General features: G+C 41.6%; 1 protein-coding gene and 1 long non-coding RNA gene across 4 annotated transcripts in view; both read right to left on the bottom strand.

Annotated features, from left to right (window-relative positions):
* The window catches only part of CDC42SE2 (CDC42 small effector 2), a 117,174-nt gene extending 110,352 nt beyond the window's left edge, over positions 1-6,822 (bottom strand). For all 3 annotated transcript variants that reach the window (XM_025432796.3, XM_025432795.3, XM_025432799.3), the window contains exon 1: positions 6,669-6,822. The gene's annotated coding sequence lies outside the window, so the exon portion shown is untranslated. The remainder of the gene's footprint in view (positions 1-6,668) is intronic.
* Positions 6,823-10,830: 4,008 nt separating this feature from the next.
* Positions 10,831-17,553, bottom strand: LOC125756041 (uncharacterized). Its single transcript, XR_007413958.1, has 2 exons — positions 16,623-17,553; positions 10,831-13,031 (listed from the first exon to the last, which is right to left on the bottom strand). It is a non-coding gene; the product is annotated as an uncharacterized LOC125756041 (long non-coding RNA).
* Between the last annotated feature and the right edge of the window lie 306 nt (positions 17,554-17,859).

Below are 17,859 nucleotides of genomic sequence, written 5' to 3'. Positions count from 1 at the left end.
CTAGTAAGATGAGGGAGATGGAATAAGAACAATCATTGGGGTAAAAGAAAGAAAGATGAAGAGGTTAGTTTTGACTTACGAAATATGGGATGTCTAGTTGGGAATGCTGACTTGGCAGTTGGGTACAAAAGTCTGGAGGTTAGGAAAAAAGATCTAAGCTGAGGATAACATTTTTAGTTTGAACTATATGATAATTCTAGCTGGAGAATAGGATGAGATTACAAAAGACTACATATAGGGATCCCTGGGTGGCGCAGCGGTTTGGCGCCTGCCTTTGGCCCAGGGCGCGATCCTGGAGACCCAGGATCGAATCCCACATCAGGCTCCCGGTGCATGGAGCCTGCTTCTCCCTCTGCCTGTGTCTCTGCCTCTCTCTCTCTCTCTCTGTGACTATCATAAATAAATAAAAATTTAAAAAAAAAAAAAAAATTTAAAAAAAAAAAAAAAACAAAAGACTACATATAAATATAGAAGAGGTTTAAACATAGAGCTCTAGGACACTGCCTTATTTTTCAGGAGTTGGGGGTTACAAAAAAAAAAGAAAAGAAAGAAAGAAACTAAAAGTAAGTAGTAGTGTCCCAGAAGCAAAGGGAAAAAGGTTTCAAAGAGAACAAAATTATCAACTATGTCAAATGCTGCTGCTTCATCCAAAGGATTAGGACTGAGAACCGACTAGGGAATATATCACCAAGGAGGTCATTAGTAAACTCAACAAGAGTAGAGTGAAAAAGAAAAAAAAAAAAAAAAAAACTGAATGTTACGGATCCAAAGAGATATGGAGCACTGATGACCACAAATAACTTTCAGAAAATAGTAGTTAAAAGAAAAATGTGTTGGGAGAGGTATGTTTGTTTTAAAGATGGGAGATATTCAGCACATCTCTACACTGGTAAGAATGATCCTGTAGAAATGGGGAACAGTGATGACACAGCTCACTGGAAGCCAGGAGCCTGGGATGAATCCTGAGGCAATGCCATGTCCTTGACAAGGAGAAGAGTATAGAACCAGGGGCAAGAATGGAACCCATGGTCATAGCAAAATAGAAAATGCAGAGAGTGTGGGTACAGATGCAAAGAGAGATGAAAAAGTTTTCTTCTGATTGCTTTCGTTTTTAATACACAGGAAGCAAAGTCATCAGATGAAAATGCAAAAAGGTGAAGTTTTAAGGAGAGATATAGGGTGATGGGCATTAAGGGGGGGCACATGATTAGATGAGCACTGGGTTTTATATATTGGCAAACTGAGGTTAAATAAAATATGTATTTAAAAATGGAGAGATGTAAAATAGTAATTTAGGAGAGTGGGAGAGTAATTCAACTAGGGAAATATATACTAAGATTACAAAACTGGGGCAACTGGCTGGCTTGCTCAGGGGAAGATGCGATTCATAATCTTGGGTTCCTGAGTTTGAGCACCATTTTGGATGTAGAGATTAATTTAAAAAAATACAATCTTTAAGATTACAGAACTGGGGACAGTACGAAAAACCCTCCTGAATTTACAGGGAGAACAGATCAGTATCGGTGTTTTTTGGTTTTTTTCCTCAGGCCACAATCAACTGCCACATATCGGCTAGACTAGATGGAGAACTGGAGGTGGGGGAGGCAGATGGCCAGCTGAGTACAGTGAAGAAGTGCTACAGGGAATTGAGGGTGTACGCAGGTAAAATTTCAAACAGTGGACCATGGATTCAAAGCATGAACGTGGAGGAAGGAGGGCTTGGGGCAGGTCCCAGACACAGAATTACTGTTTAAGTGGCATAATTAACAGAAGGAGCTGGAAAGGTACAATGAGGAGGTTCTGGTGGAATGCATGAAACTGCGAGGTATGAAATAACCTTAGCAAAGGGCAGATCTGGTTAAAAAGTTATAGAACTATTATAAAGACAAGTAAAACCTTTCCTTGGGCGTTGTGAGGCTGCAGTTGAAGGAAACTGAAAGGTGAAGGGACTGTAATAGAAGAATTATATCACAAGAATTGTAGCTGGGAGGTTCCCACACATGGAATTTCCAAGAAAACCATTTCTAGCACTTCTGGAGAAAGTCCACTTTTGAACAACCTGCCTGATTCAGAAAGCACCAATGCCAGAGCGAAACAGGATGAGTCACATTAAAATCATACCTTTCTCACCCCAATTCTATTCCCCACTGAGGTGGACCCTGGACAAGATGAATCTGGACAGCAGTGAAGAAGAGGAGCTGGTAAAACAACACACACCTACCAGGACTCTTGCTCCAAAGCAGGCTTCTAGGGCTCAAGAAGCTCTGAGCTAGAAAGAGAAGTTCTAAATTGTCTAAGAGTTTTAACACTGAATGTGATCGATCCTGAGCTATGCCTTCTACTGACTAAAATAACACTATCATTGACAAGTAAGCACAAGAATTTTTATTACCTAAAACTAACTAGAAAAGCAACCTGATCTTCCTAAAAGCTCATCCAGAGCAGGGAAATACTCAACCTACAGGAATGGTTTGAAGGTACAGAGAGAGTTGTTTCCTGCTTAAGCTTTATGAAGTCCCATCCATTGCACATACCAGTTCCACAAATACGGGTTCCCACCACAAAAAAGTGCAAAATATACACAATGCAGAATGTACAAAAAATTCATTTTTGCTTTATTAAGCAAAAAGTGAAAGTGTATTACCAAGCTAAATGGAACAAAATTATATGTTTTACTAAAAGATGTTTACAATAATTCAAAGATTTAACAAGAAATCTTAACATGAATTTCTAATTGGGTAAGCTATAAAATGGAAATATCGGTGATCATCATTTAGTCATTTTCAAAAACACCTAAATTTAACATGGAGTTACCTAATGCTTTCTAGGAAAAAAAGAGGGAGTTTGTTTTACTATAATCCATTTTGACTAAAACACATTTGCAGGTATTTTGTGTTGTCATGATAAAGACAACTTATTACCAAGTCTTTTGGCTTTCAGTTCAGAAACTCCCTTTGGATGGATTCCCACAACTCTTTCAGCTAAATCCTGCTCTGTTCATGATTTGTCAGTATTATAGAAAAGTTCAAGTATTCTTAAGCTTTGAAGTGAGGTAGCAGGATGCGTAAAGTTAATTATTAATAAGCTAAATTCCAAGTTTTTCCACGTGGTATGGAAGAAAAATCAAGATAAATTCCCTCACCTAACTAAGTATTAAGGATAAGCACACACACTCAGTTCTTCTCAAGAATACACAGGGAACCCATAATGTTCCTCTCAAAAGCACTACTAACATTTTCAATAAAATATTAAAATATTTCATGAGAACTGAGATTAAGAACACTGTAACAGATGAAAACTAACATGCATTTCCAATTGTGAGAAAAAACCTTAATATAAAGCATTAACAAAAGTACGCCAGACTCCTAAAGCAGATGAAAACCTCAATACTTCCAAAAAATGACACCTAGGACATAAAAATGTAATAGCAACCTGTCCTAGGGAATAAATGTGAGAAATTATTTGCAAATTGATACTAACAACCTATACAAACAAGAGCACAGCTGCAATGCTTTTTAAGGGCATCATTCTTTTTTTTTTTTTTTAAGATTTTATTTATTTATTCATGATAGACATAGAGAGAGAGAGAGGCAGAGACACAGGCAGAGGGAGAAGCAGGCTCCTTGCCGGAAGCCCCACAGGGGACTCGATCCTGGAACTCCAGGATCACACCCCAGGCCAAAGGCAGGCGCTGAACCGCTGAGCCACACAGGGATCCCCAAGGGCATCATTCTTAATCCCTTCATTAACCACATCTGATAAAGAAAACACTTCGTAAAACATTCTCAAGGGTCTTTAAAAAAAAAATTTTTTTTAACAAACTACCTACTCCCATCGTTTAACACACACATAAACCCCGAGGAAAAAAGCATCAACATTTCAAATACTCCAACAATTATAAAATGGAATGATCCTGGAATTTATTTAGACTCAAAGCATTATAAACTACTCCAAAGGAGAATTAATACTTCTAAAACACAGTATTTTTTAAGGTACAAAAACCTAACCATGGGTTCTTATTTCTTGAAAAAAATTTAACACGTCTCAATGCTGTTGACAGTCACGAACTCTGGTGACAAAATACACCAAGCATTTTTTACTCAACATATCACAGCTTGCTGACACTATTCTTTAAACATCGCTATTAACACCTACTATATTAGGTTTCTCATCAGCCCAGACTACCAGCAGTATATTGTCAAAGTAACTCTTCCTATAAGAAATATACATTTTTAAATACATCTACCATTAAAATTTAAGGGATTATTTTCCATATTACTCCCAAGCACAACAACCACAAAAAGCAAGCAGCCAATCTAAAAATCTGAAAGTTCTAACTGAAAGTACTTATTATCTTCAACAATGTATAAGGTGTTAACAAGTTAAAAAGGTTCACTGAAACTGAAATGCCATTTATGAAAAAGTTAATTTACATTATTTTGTAATGATCATAAAATGACATTGGAACCTTCTAATGAGGCCAAATAAAACAAGCACTTAAAAAAAAAAATCCTATGTGTATAAAGACAAAAGCAGGCAATGCAACCTTATAGTCAGAACTACTACAAACCACATTCTCTTTTTACTAAGCAGAGTTCCATCACAGTCGCAATACTAGTGGGGAAAGTCCAAATACGGAACCACAAATTATTACTAGTAGTCCTTCCCTTTTCAGCATGATCAAGTCAATATCATATTTACCTGTAAACAGTGACTAAAAGGTTAAAATAAAGCATCCAAATAGGTGGTTTATTTAAAACATTTGTTTTAAGGAATCCAGTGTTTCTCCTTGGGCATTTTTTTTTAAATAGAAAATGTTGTATAACAAAGATTATTTACAGGAAACAACCACAAATATATTACTCTTCAATAAATACAGTACCAAAATCATCCACTATGGAAGGAGGAAACAAAAAAATAGTTGTTAAACCTCTCCCTCCCTTCATTTTAAAATGTAGACTGATTTTACTAAAACCAGCAAAATGCAACCCAATCATCTCAGCCCTATGTAGTTATTTACTAACCTTTAAATAGACTTATGGATCTGCACTTCCTGCAGTCCACCTGCCAGCTTTCCCAACTTTAAGTCTACAGTGGGGGGTGTAAGTAAGACAGTCCTTACTTGCAACATCGATAATGAGGAAAGAACTTCACGCTCAGGTTAAAGCGATAATTGTGGGTTTTGTTTGCTTCTAGAAACTCAGCAACCAACACAGGTGCCAGTCCATAATGGGTGCTTAATGAATACCGGTTGAATAAACGGTAGAGTTTAATTAGTACATCAGTTTTCTTTTCCCCCTAACTTTAGACACCTCTAGCTCAAAAAAGCAAATGAAGACCAGGCCACCATGGTCCGCCAAAAGCACACTGCCTGCTTTATTCACAATGAAATAGACTTTGGCAGTCTCAGAAGAACAAAACACAATCCAAGCACCTCTTCTTTAGTTCCTCAGTCTTTCACAAGAAATCAGAAATAACACTTAATTTCAAATAACAGAAAATGTCTACCTCCTCTTCCTCAAAATGAAAAATCCCACATTTCAACTACGTTTTCTACACTCCCAACACTGAGCACAGCTGATCAACACCATGTATACGTGTGTGTGTGTGTGTGTGTGTGTGTGTGTACAGTGGGTGAAAACAAGCATATAAACAGTAACTACATGTTGTTTCTGAACGCTTCTTCCTGGAGTCCAGAAGGTTTGTGTCTACGTTTTCCTACCTGTGAAATCAGTTCTGTGGTTTCAGGATCCGTTGGTTCATTCATTCAAATGTTTTACTGAGCACCTACGGTAAGCCCGGCTCTCTAACAACATGTGTCAATTCTGGAAACTGAACATCGTCACACCCAGTCCCCGTACAAAAAGCTTATCCTTTAAAATCATAGCCACTAAAAAGAAATCCCAATGTTGTTTCAAGTACACACGAAGTCAGCCCATCGGGGCTTTTCGGCTCTGAAGGCGGCATCGGCGAGCCGCTACCTACCACACCCGTTACCCCCCCCCCCCCCCCGCCAAAAAAAAAAAGAAAAAGAAAATCACAACCGAAGCGGCAAGCGCGGGGTAAGACAACCTGTACGAGTCGCACGGGCTCCTGCGAGGAGGTGGTCAGCCAGGCTTTCTGTCCGCGGCCCAGGAGAAGCGCGGCGAGACCCGCTGCACGCCTCGGGCGACAGTCCCGACTCGGAGGCAGGGGTCCAGCGCCCCCACCTCACCTCACCCCACCCCGAAACCCTCACCCTGGAAAACCCCGGCTCTCTCCGCCCGCCCTCCGCGCCCCCCAGACCTGCGAAGTTGGGGGGAGCGGGGGGGTCTCTTCATGTCCATTTTACTGCAAGCTGGCCGTTGGCTCCCTCAGCCGCCCGCCCGTCCACGATTTTGAACTGAGCGTGTAAACCGGGTCTCGGAAGGACTGGGCAGAAAAACCCCGAGGGCAGGGTCCGCAGGAAGACCTCGCCCAGACCTGAAAAATGGAGCCGCAGGCTCAGCCCACAGCCCGCAGCCCGCAGCGCGCGGGGGGCAGGGCCCGGCCGCGCTTCCCCAGCGAGCCGGCGGCGGCGGCGGCGGCGGCGGCGGCGGCGGCGGGGGTTCGAGGCTGCGGGCCCCCGCCCAGGAGGCCGCGAGGGAGGGGGGGCGGCGCGCGACCCAGGCCGGCGCCCCTGCACTCACCCGCGCCTTTGTCTCGGCCGCCGCTCCAGCCGCAGCCTCTCCCGGTGCCGGCTCCGCGGCTCCTGCCGCCCCCACGCCCGCAGCTGCGCTCCCCGGCGCGCTCGCCGCTTCCTGGTCCCTCCCTCCCCTGCCCAGGCTCGCGCGCGGGCGGAGCGAGAGGCGGCGCGCGCCCCGAGAGCCGCGGGAGGCCTGCGCCGCCGCGCAGCTGCCGCCGTCGCCGCGCCGGCCCCGCCCCCGGCCCCGCCCCCGGCCCCGCCCCCGGCCCCGCCCGGCCCCGCCCCCCGGCCCCGCCTGGGCGTCGCGCTCCGCCGCGCGACCCCGCGACGCCCAGCGCCCCCCAGCTGCGCCGCCTGGGAAGCCCCGCTCCGAGGCGAGAGGAGGGCGGAGAGCCCGGGCTGCCGCCCCACGCGGGGAAGGACGCGCCGGAAGATGGCGACCACGGCCACGCGAGCCCCTCCTGGCCCCCCGCCCCGCGGCTGGCGCGGAGGGGCGGTGCCTGCGGCGGGAGGGGGACCGCGGCGGCTGCCGGGCGGGCGGGGGTCGGCGCGGAGCCCTGGGGCACGCCCCCGGCCTGTGGGGGGCGCCGCCGAGGAAGATGCCCTGGAATCCGCGGCCACCGCTTTTTACTAGCGGAAACGTCAGGATCGGCGAATCTGCCCTAACTGGCCGGCTTCTTTCGGCCTAGAACTTCCAGCTGACATTTCTAGAGTGTGAGATTACTGGTCTCCTGGATCTCTGAGCCTTCTTTAGCTGTATCTTTTATATATCCCAGAAACCAGAAACACCTCTAGTAAGAGTGCCCGTCCGGCAGTCAACATTCCACCGACGCCGACAGTAAGTTTTAAGGCCTGCAACACTCGGAATGCGACGGCAGTGACAGAGACGTCCCCTCCATCTGGATTGACTGTATTAGTGCATATTAGTTTTCTTTTTTCCCCTAAGTTTACCATTCTCCCTTGCTTGGGTGCCTGCGTGACTAAGTGCCTCAGCGTCTGCCGTGGGCTCAGGTGGGGTCCTGGCTGGGGTCCTGGCATCCAGTACCTCGTTGGGCTCCCTACCCCGCGGGGAGCCGGCTCCTCCCTCTGCCTCTGCCTCTGCCTCTACCCCTCTTTCTCTGTGTCTCTCATGAATAAATAAAATACAAAATCTTTTTTTTTTTTTTAATTCTCCCTTGCTCAAAAAGCAGTTCATGACCTAGCCACAGTCCTTCTACCTAGTTGCTCAGAACAAATGCTTTATGGAGTCCTTGGCTCCCTTTCTTCTCTGATCTTCGCCCCCAGCCTGTCAGGCAAGCCTGACAAAATAAATCAGAATCAGACCAATCGGTGCATTACTTCCATCTTCTCTGACTTGGATCATACTTCAGTGACCTGCTAAATGGTCTCTCTGCCCATTAACTCAGTCTATTGTCAGAGCAACAACCAGAATATTCTCTTACAAGAAAAAGTCAGCTCCTGTCTCATCTGGCCAAAATCAGAGTCAGTGGCTCCCTTTTTCATTGTGTATAAAAGCCAAGGTCTTTACAGTGATCTACAAAGCCCTGGGTTTTGCCTTTTCCCTTCACCTGTCTCACTGTAGCTCCAATCACCCTTTCTTGCTTGAAAATTCCAGACACACTACTGCTTAGGTACATTTTTCCTCAGTGTCCACTCTCCTTTTAACTCCTTGCTCAAATCTCACCCTAACAGTGATGTTTAGCCGGACCACACTACTCATTTTTTAAAAGATTATATTTATTCATGAGAGACATACACAGAGAGACGAAGACACAGGCAGAGGGAGAAGCAGGCTCCCTGAGGGGGGCCTGGTGGGACTCCATCCAGGATGCCAGGGTCACGCCCTGGGCCAAAGCCGCTGAGCCACCATCCCCCAGGACCACACCATTTAAAATTGAAACCACCCCAACCCTTTTTCTTTTCTTTCCATGACGCTTTAAACCTTACAACAATCTTTATTATTTATTTATATTGTATGTTTATCTTTTAATGCATGTCTTCCCCAATACAAGATGGAATTCCCTCTGTTCTGTTCAGCTGAGGTACCCCAGCGCATAGGGTAAATGAAAAAAAAAAAAAAAAGCTTAAATCCACTGAGATGATAAAAAGTGCAAGAAAAAAGACCAATTTTTTATTTTAAATTTGTTCTTGGTCCCAACCTATCAGTTAACCATAGATCCTTATCTACATTATAATATAAGCATTTTAATTTTATAGTTACCCTGAGTACAGTGAAAACTTGACTTTAATACAGTTTTTCTGACCAGGGATATCCTGGTATCCTAGTTCACTAAATAGGAATAACCTAATAAAGTAGAGGAAGCTTTCTGGCTTGAAATTCAAAGCCATATTGATTCTGAAAATTTCCTAGGGAAAAAAACAAACAAACAAAAAAAAAAACAGGAAATCCCTACAACTGCATGTGAATCTATAATTACCTCAAAATTAAAAGAAATGTAGGATGCTAAAACAAAACAAAACAAAACAAAAAACCCCCCAGAAAATCCCTAAACTTAATATATGTTTGTAACCCTTCATTTGAATCACAAATGTAGTCATTTTGTGTGAATGCCTTAAAAGTAACATTTCCTATCATTTATTCATAAAGGTTAACATTCATTATATAAACATTTTGTTTTCAGGTTTCCCCTATGTTTATAATACATCATATGCAATTGAATACCCTGATAATATCTGATTCAGTTGCTACAGCTCTCTTGCCACTAGAAAAAAAATTAATTAAGAATACAATTCTTGGGATCCCTGGGTGGCGCAGCGGTTTAGCGCCTGCCTTTGGTCCAGGGCCCGATCCTGGAGACTCAGGATCGAATCCCACGTCGGGCTCCCAGCATGGAGCCTGCTTCTCCCTCTGCCTGTGTCTCTGCCTCTCTCTCTCTCTCTCTCTCACTGTGTGCCTATCATAAATAAATAAAAATTTAAAAAAAAAAAAGAATACAATTCTTGGGGATCCCTGGGTGGCTCAGCAGTTTAGCGCCTGCCTTCTGCCCTGGGCGTGATCCTGGAGTCCCAGGATAGAGTCCCACATCAGGTTGCCTACATGGAGCCTGCTTCTCCCTCTGCCTGTGTCTCTGCCTCTCTCTCTCTTATGCATAAATAAATAAAAATCTTTACCAAGAAATGATCCCCAACAAAACTAAGGGTACATTTGTGTCATAACAGATGGAAACATTAACACCAAGAACAATAAGCTTATGTTTGTCTATCCTTACTCATGACCTTACATAGTTGCCACATTGACCTGGTTCTGCAATCTTTACTTCGTTAAATATATTTTCCTTTCAACACATAAAAGCACATGAATTTTTCCTGGAAGTATGGTATTAATATTTTAAAATCACTTTCCAAAATGTAGTACCAGCTGTTTCTCACATGTAGGAGAGATGGTGTCTGGCATCAGAGTCTGGAGTTGAAACTCTGCTACATAATTAGCTGGGTGACCTTGAGCAAGGTTCTTGATCTTTCAAATTGTGTCTTTTCTTCTAATTTAATGGGACCATAGTAGTACTTACCTCCAAGAATTGTTGTGAGAAATCCACAAGAGAACTCAACCAAAGTTCTTAGCCTTGGGCCTTGCACAAGCTAAATGCTGGTAAATGCCAGCTACTATCATTACACAAGCATATAATTAAGCTCATTGCCCTATATTTTTATGCTGAGAAAATGGCTCATAATAGGACGCAAATGGGATGGTTTGAGCTCTACATCAAGATAGTATAATATGCAATTAAATGAACATTCTTAAAGAGGCACTAACATGTCTTCTACCACCACCATGTGCCAGGCACTGTTCTAGGTAAAAAGGAAGCTAAGAGAAATAAGGCCCAGACCTAGAATAGCTTTACAGTTGAATGACAAAAGACATATGGTTAGCAAATAACTACTTTCAAAGTAGTATAACCATACATCCTGGTTTGTCTGGGACACCCCTTATCCTGTCTTAATAGATTTTTGTGCCTACTTTCATTCTCATTGTGTCCTGGTTTTGGCAATAAATTATGTGATCACCCCTAACCAGAAGTACGTATGGTGTGCTCAGAATACAGAGAAGGAATCATCAGTTCTGTGTAAAGCTATTGAGACTTACATTGCTCCTTGAAAGGAACATTTAAAGTGGCCAAGTGGACCAAAAGGAGGAAAGGCAGAAGGAAGATTTCATTTTTATTATTTCAAGTCAAAACCACAAAGCATTTATATACTTATTAATAAAGTTAGTAAATCATCTTGACCAATGTTACATGAAATAGTGATTTTGTACTTTTTCCTAAAGATAGGAACACTGCAAGACACAAACAATATAACATGTACTCATTTATTTATACAATAAATATCAATTAAGCATCTATTATGTACACCTGGTCTGTCTTGGATGTGATAGAAGATAAAAAATTTTATAAGACACAGTTAAGCAGCATAAAACCTACTGGCAAACACCAAATACCTTAGCTGACAGTCAACATGATAATGAGATATAGAACACATGAAGTGTGATTTGGGGAGATCGAGAAAAATCAAGAAACATCTGAAACTTATTGAGAAAGGAGAAAATTACTAATTCAGAGGAGTATAATCTATGGTCCTTTCTGTGACAGAGCAGTCAAAGGTAGAAGAACATAGGTCAAACTTGGCTTCACACTTTTACCCAGAGCTGCCCCTTGCTGTTCATCAAACCACAAATATTCACTGAATGCCTGCTGTTTGCCAGGTAGCATACCAAGTGCTGTGGGAAAACTTGGTATAAAGCATGGTCTTTGTCCTTAATGAAATGTCATACAGCAACATTTGAATAATTAGACACCATTTAAAATTGAAACCACCCCAACCTTATGAATGCAGTGGAGGGGATCACTGAGGTCTGTATTGTCAGAGAAGGTCTCTTAGAGGGAAAAGAATTTGAGGTGGGTCTCTGGGAAAGAGGGAGTAGATCAGTGTTTTCTGTTTATTGCATACCTATGGTGGTATGAGGGATGATTTTAGGTGATACACTTAACAGGAGCAGGGGTGGAGTGGGCAAGCATGTGGAGAGGTAGTTTGGGGTACATGCAGCTCCAACACATAGCCTGAGATGTCTAGTTGACCATTAGACAATGCAGGGTTAAAGACACAGTTGAAAATCCATGTTTAATTTTTGACTCTCCACAAAATTAACTAATAGCCTACTGTTGACCAGAAGTCTTACCTATAGCATTAACGGTTAACTAACACATATTTGTTTGGTTTTTATATATAGAGAGAGCATGAGCAGGGGAAAAAGGGGCAGAGGGAAAGGGAGAGAGGGAATCTTAAGAAGGCTCCACACTCAGCTCAGAGGCTGACACGGGGCTTGAGATCATGACCAAGAGTCCAAAGCTTAACCGACTGAGCCACCCAGGCACCCCATAAAACATTTATTTTGTATGTCACATGTATTTATAATGTATTATTAGACTTCAGTAAGCTTGCGAAAAGAAAATGTTATTATGAAAACCCTAAGGAAGAAAAAAAAATCCTAAGGAAGAGAAAATATATTTGTAGTACTGTACTATATTTATTGAAAACAATCCATCAATAAGCAGACCCACACAGTTCAATCCCATGATGTTCAAAGGTCAACTGTAATTGCATTAAAGCCCCTCAGCTCAAAACAAAAACCAAAAATAAAACAAAACAAAAATAAAAACAAATATTTGGAATTGTAATAAAAATGCCTGCCCCTGGGGACAACTAGAAAAGAAGAAAGGATCTTTCTGAGAATCATTATGCTATTTCAGGTTAGAGATTACCAATGATTAAGAATTTCTTTTTCTTTTTTCTTTTTTCTTTTCTTACAGTTAACATCTATATATGGCAGGTAATTCAGATTTTTCACATAGGATAGTGAGAAGAGTTCCCTTGGTACATTTTTTAATGTTAAAATGTAATGAAAATGTTAAAATGTAATGAAAATGTTAAAAATGACTCAGCTGTAAGAAACCTCTCAAGTAAACAATAGTAGCAATAAAGAAAAACGGGATGTGGCACTTAGGAGAGCACAAAGTTTGACCAACAAAACTTCAGTAACTAGCACTTAATGAAAGGTGAGTTCAGGGGATCCTTGGGTGGCGCAGCGGTTTAGCGCCTGCCTTTGGCCCAGGGAGACCCGGGATTGAGTCCCAAGTCGGGGTCCCAAGTCGGGGTCCCAAGTCGGGGTCCCACGTCGGGGTCCCAAGTCGGGGTCCCACGTCGGGGTCCCACGTCGGGGTCCCACGTCGGGCTCCCACGTCGGGCTCCCACGTCGGGCTCCCACGTCGGGCTCCCACGTCGGGCTCCCGGTGCATGGAGCCTGCTTCTCCCTCTGCCTGTGTCTCTGCCTCTCTCTCTATCTCTGTGACTATCATAAATAAATAAAAATTAAAAAAAGAAAGAAAGAAAGGTGAGTTCTCAGGAAGAGCAAGGGCCACAGTGGATTTTGAGCTTAGTACTGGCAGACTGGTATATGAGAGTGGGGAAAGAATCCAAGAGGCAGGAACCGAGAGACTGAGGTCCACACTGTGCTGGGAGGAACCTGCACCTTGAGGAAGCTCCTTGGCTCAGAGAAATCATTATAATTTGCCCCAGTGACCTGTTAGGAAGCCATTCTTTGCAATTTACTAGGGCTTCAGCAAGAGGAGACATGGAAGCTCCAACATACCTCAAAATGTCTGGACACTGCTACCCTTCAAACAGGTGGGACAGAAATGTTACAGTTTCACCTAACCACACTTAACCTTAGTGTTGCTTTCACAAAGAAAGTTTATGATGAGTAAGATTTGAGGGTAAAATCGGAAGAAAGAGAAAGCAGCACAAAGTAATCTTTCATGTCCCACCCTCCATTCCTTCCCTGGCAAGTGTTACTACCTGAGAGTAATACAGCTCTTGCTTTTGTCCCTGTGACTACCAAAGCTAAGTAGCTGGGAGACTTCTGATATTTTGCTTTGTGCCACTGTGGTGGGATACACGCCCTACATAATCCCCAGGACTACAGTGGGCAGATTGCCGAAAATGTACCACCCACGCCCCCCGACCCCCCATATGCTGTTCTCTCATTCCTGGAACCTGTGACTGGGACAAGATACTCCCATGATTATGTTATGTTATATTTCATAGTTGACCTTAAAATATTATTATTTAGGTAAGCCCCATTTCATTTAAGTGCAAGAGCACTTAAAGTAGAGACTCATCTACCACTAGTGGCAGAGGGAGAATTCAAAGAAAATCAAAGCAAAAAGAAATTAAATCAAATCGATTTGAATTGAATTCAAATTTAAAAAGACTTGATAAGCCATTGCCAGCTTGAAAATGGGGTATGCAACACCTGACAAGGAATACAGTCTGTCTCCAGAAGCAGGGAATGGCCCCTGGTGGACAGCCACAAGGAAACAGGGACGTAAATCCTATACCCACAAGGAGCATGAATACTAAGAACAACAATAATGTACTTGAAAGCAGATTTTTCTCTCATAGTCTCCAGATGAGAGCTCAGGCTTGCTGGCACCTTGATTTCAGCCATGTGATAACTGTCAGCAGAGAATTCAGCAATGACATGCTGGACTTCTGACCTACAGATTATAGGAGCTAATAAATGGGTGTTGTTTTAAGCCACTAATGGTAATGTGTCACACAGCATTAGCAAAGAAACCACCTTTGCTGAATTAACCCTTTTCTAGACAGGCTGTGAGGTGGCCTTCCGGGTTCAAGAGTGTATCTTAGTTTCCATTCTACTGTCAATCCATAAGACAAATGGATCAATACTCAGGCATCAGTAAACAACTGTTGGTCATTTATGATTACATGGGGGTGTGGATAACCATGGGAAGACTGGAATTCCTGATAATTTGGCATATGAGAGACTTAAATGTTATTTTCATTTAGGTGACAAAGAACATAGAAACTTATTTTGAAGTAACAGGCTGGTAAGACCTCACAACTGTGCGTGTTATTAGAGTTTCTGGTAGCATATGGTGCCAGTCTCTGAAAAGGAAAGGTAGACAAGAGTGTTGTCTAGTAGAAAGAGAATGACCTCTAAAGTCAGGTACATATGAGTAAGTTTCATTGATAGTAGCTGTCTGATCATGGGCTTTGAGCCCCAATCTACCTATATTAGAATAGGAATAACACCTATCTAGTAAGATTTGGGGAGAATTAAATGAAACAGGCCATGTAAAATCTCAGTGCCTGCAGCACAGTAGACTATGAATTAATTTGTCTCCTCTATTAGAGTGGAAATTTTCTCACATCTTCCTTGCGGTGTTTTTAAAGTACAAGAAACTAAATTATAGCATATACCAGAGTAATGCTATCTTACAGAAATATAATGCATGCCACACATGTAATTTTAAACTTCCTAGTCGCTACATGAAAAAAAGTCAAAGTAAGCATATAAAATTAGTTTTAATAATATACTACCTATGTACATAAAATATGTTAAAAGATACTGTCATTCCAACATGCAACCAACATAAAATTATATTAATAATGTATCACACTTTTCAAACTAAGCCTTCAAAGTTGTTTATTTTTATACTTATAGCACAACTCATGTTACTTTTTTTTTTTTTAAGATTTTATTTATTTTATTCATGAGACACAGAGAGAGAGAGAGAGAGAGAGAGAGAAAGAAAGAGACACAGGCAGAAGGAGAAGCAGGCTCCACACAGGAAGCCCGATGCGGGACTCCAGGATCACGCCCTGAGCCAAAGGCAGATAGATGCTCAACCACTGAGCCACCCAGGCATCCCTATAGCCATGTTTCAAATGCTCAATAGTAACACATAGCTAATGGTTACAATACTGAGGAGCTCAGTACTAGATCTCTAAACAAATATCTCAAAATGTGCTACTTTATTCTTTGTTCATTCTAAAATAAACATGAATAGGTGATAAACAGATAATTATAAATACATGAGGACACACATGCATATATATCACACCCTGGTACATATCAAACCCAGATTTTTTTTCTTTTTTCTTTTTTTAACCATCAGTTCTTAGTTACAGTGAGCTACACTTCAATCAGAGGATTAAGGTAGAAGTGGTACATGGCTTTCTAATTTCAAATTCCAAAAATACTACAAATCCCAACTATATAGCCAATGTAAAGTAAGACCAGGCAACCAGGATAGCTAGATTAAAACAAAATTCTATCTTGCACAAAAGAATACAGGTTGGTTCTTATAGTAACTTTAGTCAAGGATTACATATTTATTTTCTTCACTTTTCCTTTGAAGAGGCTGGACTAGACCTTTGGATTCCACATAAGCTTGTTTTTTCTTTCTACCATTTCTTTCAATATCTCCATTACTGAGAATGAAGACTAAAGCATATTAGAAATGGTGGGAAATAAGAGTCACACACAGCAGCCACCTAAAGTCGCATAGAAAATCTGTAATACTTCTACTAGGATCTTCAATCTTCTACTTGGATCTTCAATCCACTAGAGTGGATACACTTAGAAACACACACACACACATCCAAATACACTTAACATGTGTAATAATACAAGATGGAATGCTGAAAGGGACCGAGAAATTCCAAAAAACACATCATGAATATATGTAAGAATAAAATCCCTATCAGTGGGGATGAGGGAAGGTTTCCTAGATAAGTATCCAACATGAGAGGTTTTAAAAAATGGTCTTTAAAGAATGGTTAATAGAGCTCGATGTAATTCAACAGATAATATGCTGCTACCAACTGTGCAGCAGGTCCCATAGTGGAAATTGAGTAATGAACTCTGCACTTAAGCTGGTGGGATGGGGATTGAGAATTGTGGAAGACAAAGAAAAACCAGCTATGGATTCTAACAGCTCTTTGCACTGTCCATCTCTTCTGACTGCATGCTACCTCTGAAGTCTTCCCAAGTTCTACCTCTTATACCCACAAACAACTTTTTGCTTCTTCTCTGTTTCTGACCCTGCACGTATAATATAACTCTTGGTCTTACCTTGTTCTGGCTGTGAGATGAGCGTTTCATCTCTGACCTCTGCCCTGTAGCCACATGCAGACCCTGCCTACCCTTGGTCTGGCTCTAGCTCTAACCAGGAAGCTGCTGAATTAAGAAGCTGCCACCACAGCTTCCGGCTCCAGCATTACTATAGTGTGAAGAGGAAGTTGGGCACAGTTGCTAAGTATTATCATAGAGATATCTCTGGCAGAGGGCATTTGATTTAGCCTGTAAGGATCCAGAAAGGATTCCAAAAGGAGCAGATGCTTGAGAGGGATTATCCAAAAATGAGAGGAAGGATCAGATTGTTTTGCAATAGAACAAAATGTATGAAATCAGGGAGAGATGGGAGCGTGACGCCTTTACACAATGAGGGAATGAATGCAGGGTCAGAGAATGGTGCTTGTGGGCATGGAGAGGAAATGATGCTGTACCTACAGAAAGATACTATGTAGTACTAAGGAGTTTGGCTTTATATAGGAGATGATAATAATTGGCACAAAAGGGCAAAATGCATGAATCATATTAAGAATAAAGTTTATGTATATGGCCATATCATTAAAGTATCACATATAACCTTTGAACTTTAAAATATTCCTGCTTCAATTACTTCCTTGATAAACTCCATACAGCATTTGTTCATAAAGGATGGTATGTGAAAACTTGAAATGGAATTTATAGTATCTATATGGTTATTTTATGCTCATCTGTGTGCTTCTAATAAATCATCAGTATATTGTGGAGGTTGACTTATTCCTGGTTTATTTTCCATTAATATGAACAATTTTGTATTAACTAGAGTTATCTCCTTAGGAACAATTGCTCACATGTGGGCTTCAATGGGCACTGTCAATTATATGAGTTATTCTGCTATTCATGTATCATCCCCAAGACAATTTTTTTTATTTTTCTCTTTTCTCACAATGAAGCATTACACATTCCGCTCTACTAAAAAGTAGGTTAAATGCAAAGAGGAAAACTATAAAAATATCTTAAAAGAGGTTGATGCCTTAAAGGAGAAAGGAAATTAACTTTTTTTGAAGGGGGGATATTAACATTTTGACCATTTGACAATTTCATGGTAATTTCTTAAATGGAAAAAAGATGAAAGATTTTTTTTTAAAAGAAATGACTATCTTTAGTAAAAAGAATGATCTCCACGGTGATTTCTTGCTATAGAAAAGTAAAAAGAACTAAAGGGGGCTTATTATAGCTTTTTGCTCCAGGTAAGACCTGC

Source organism: Canis lupus, chromosome 11, assembly GCF_003254725.2.
Source record: "Canis lupus dingo isolate Sandy chromosome 11, ASM325472v2, whole genome shotgun sequence".
Lineage (NCBI taxonomy): Eukaryota > Metazoa > Chordata > Mammalia > Carnivora > Canidae > Canis > Canis lupus.
The sequence above is the reverse complement of the archived record's forward strand: the minus strand, read 5'-3'. Positions and strand labels throughout refer to the sequence as shown.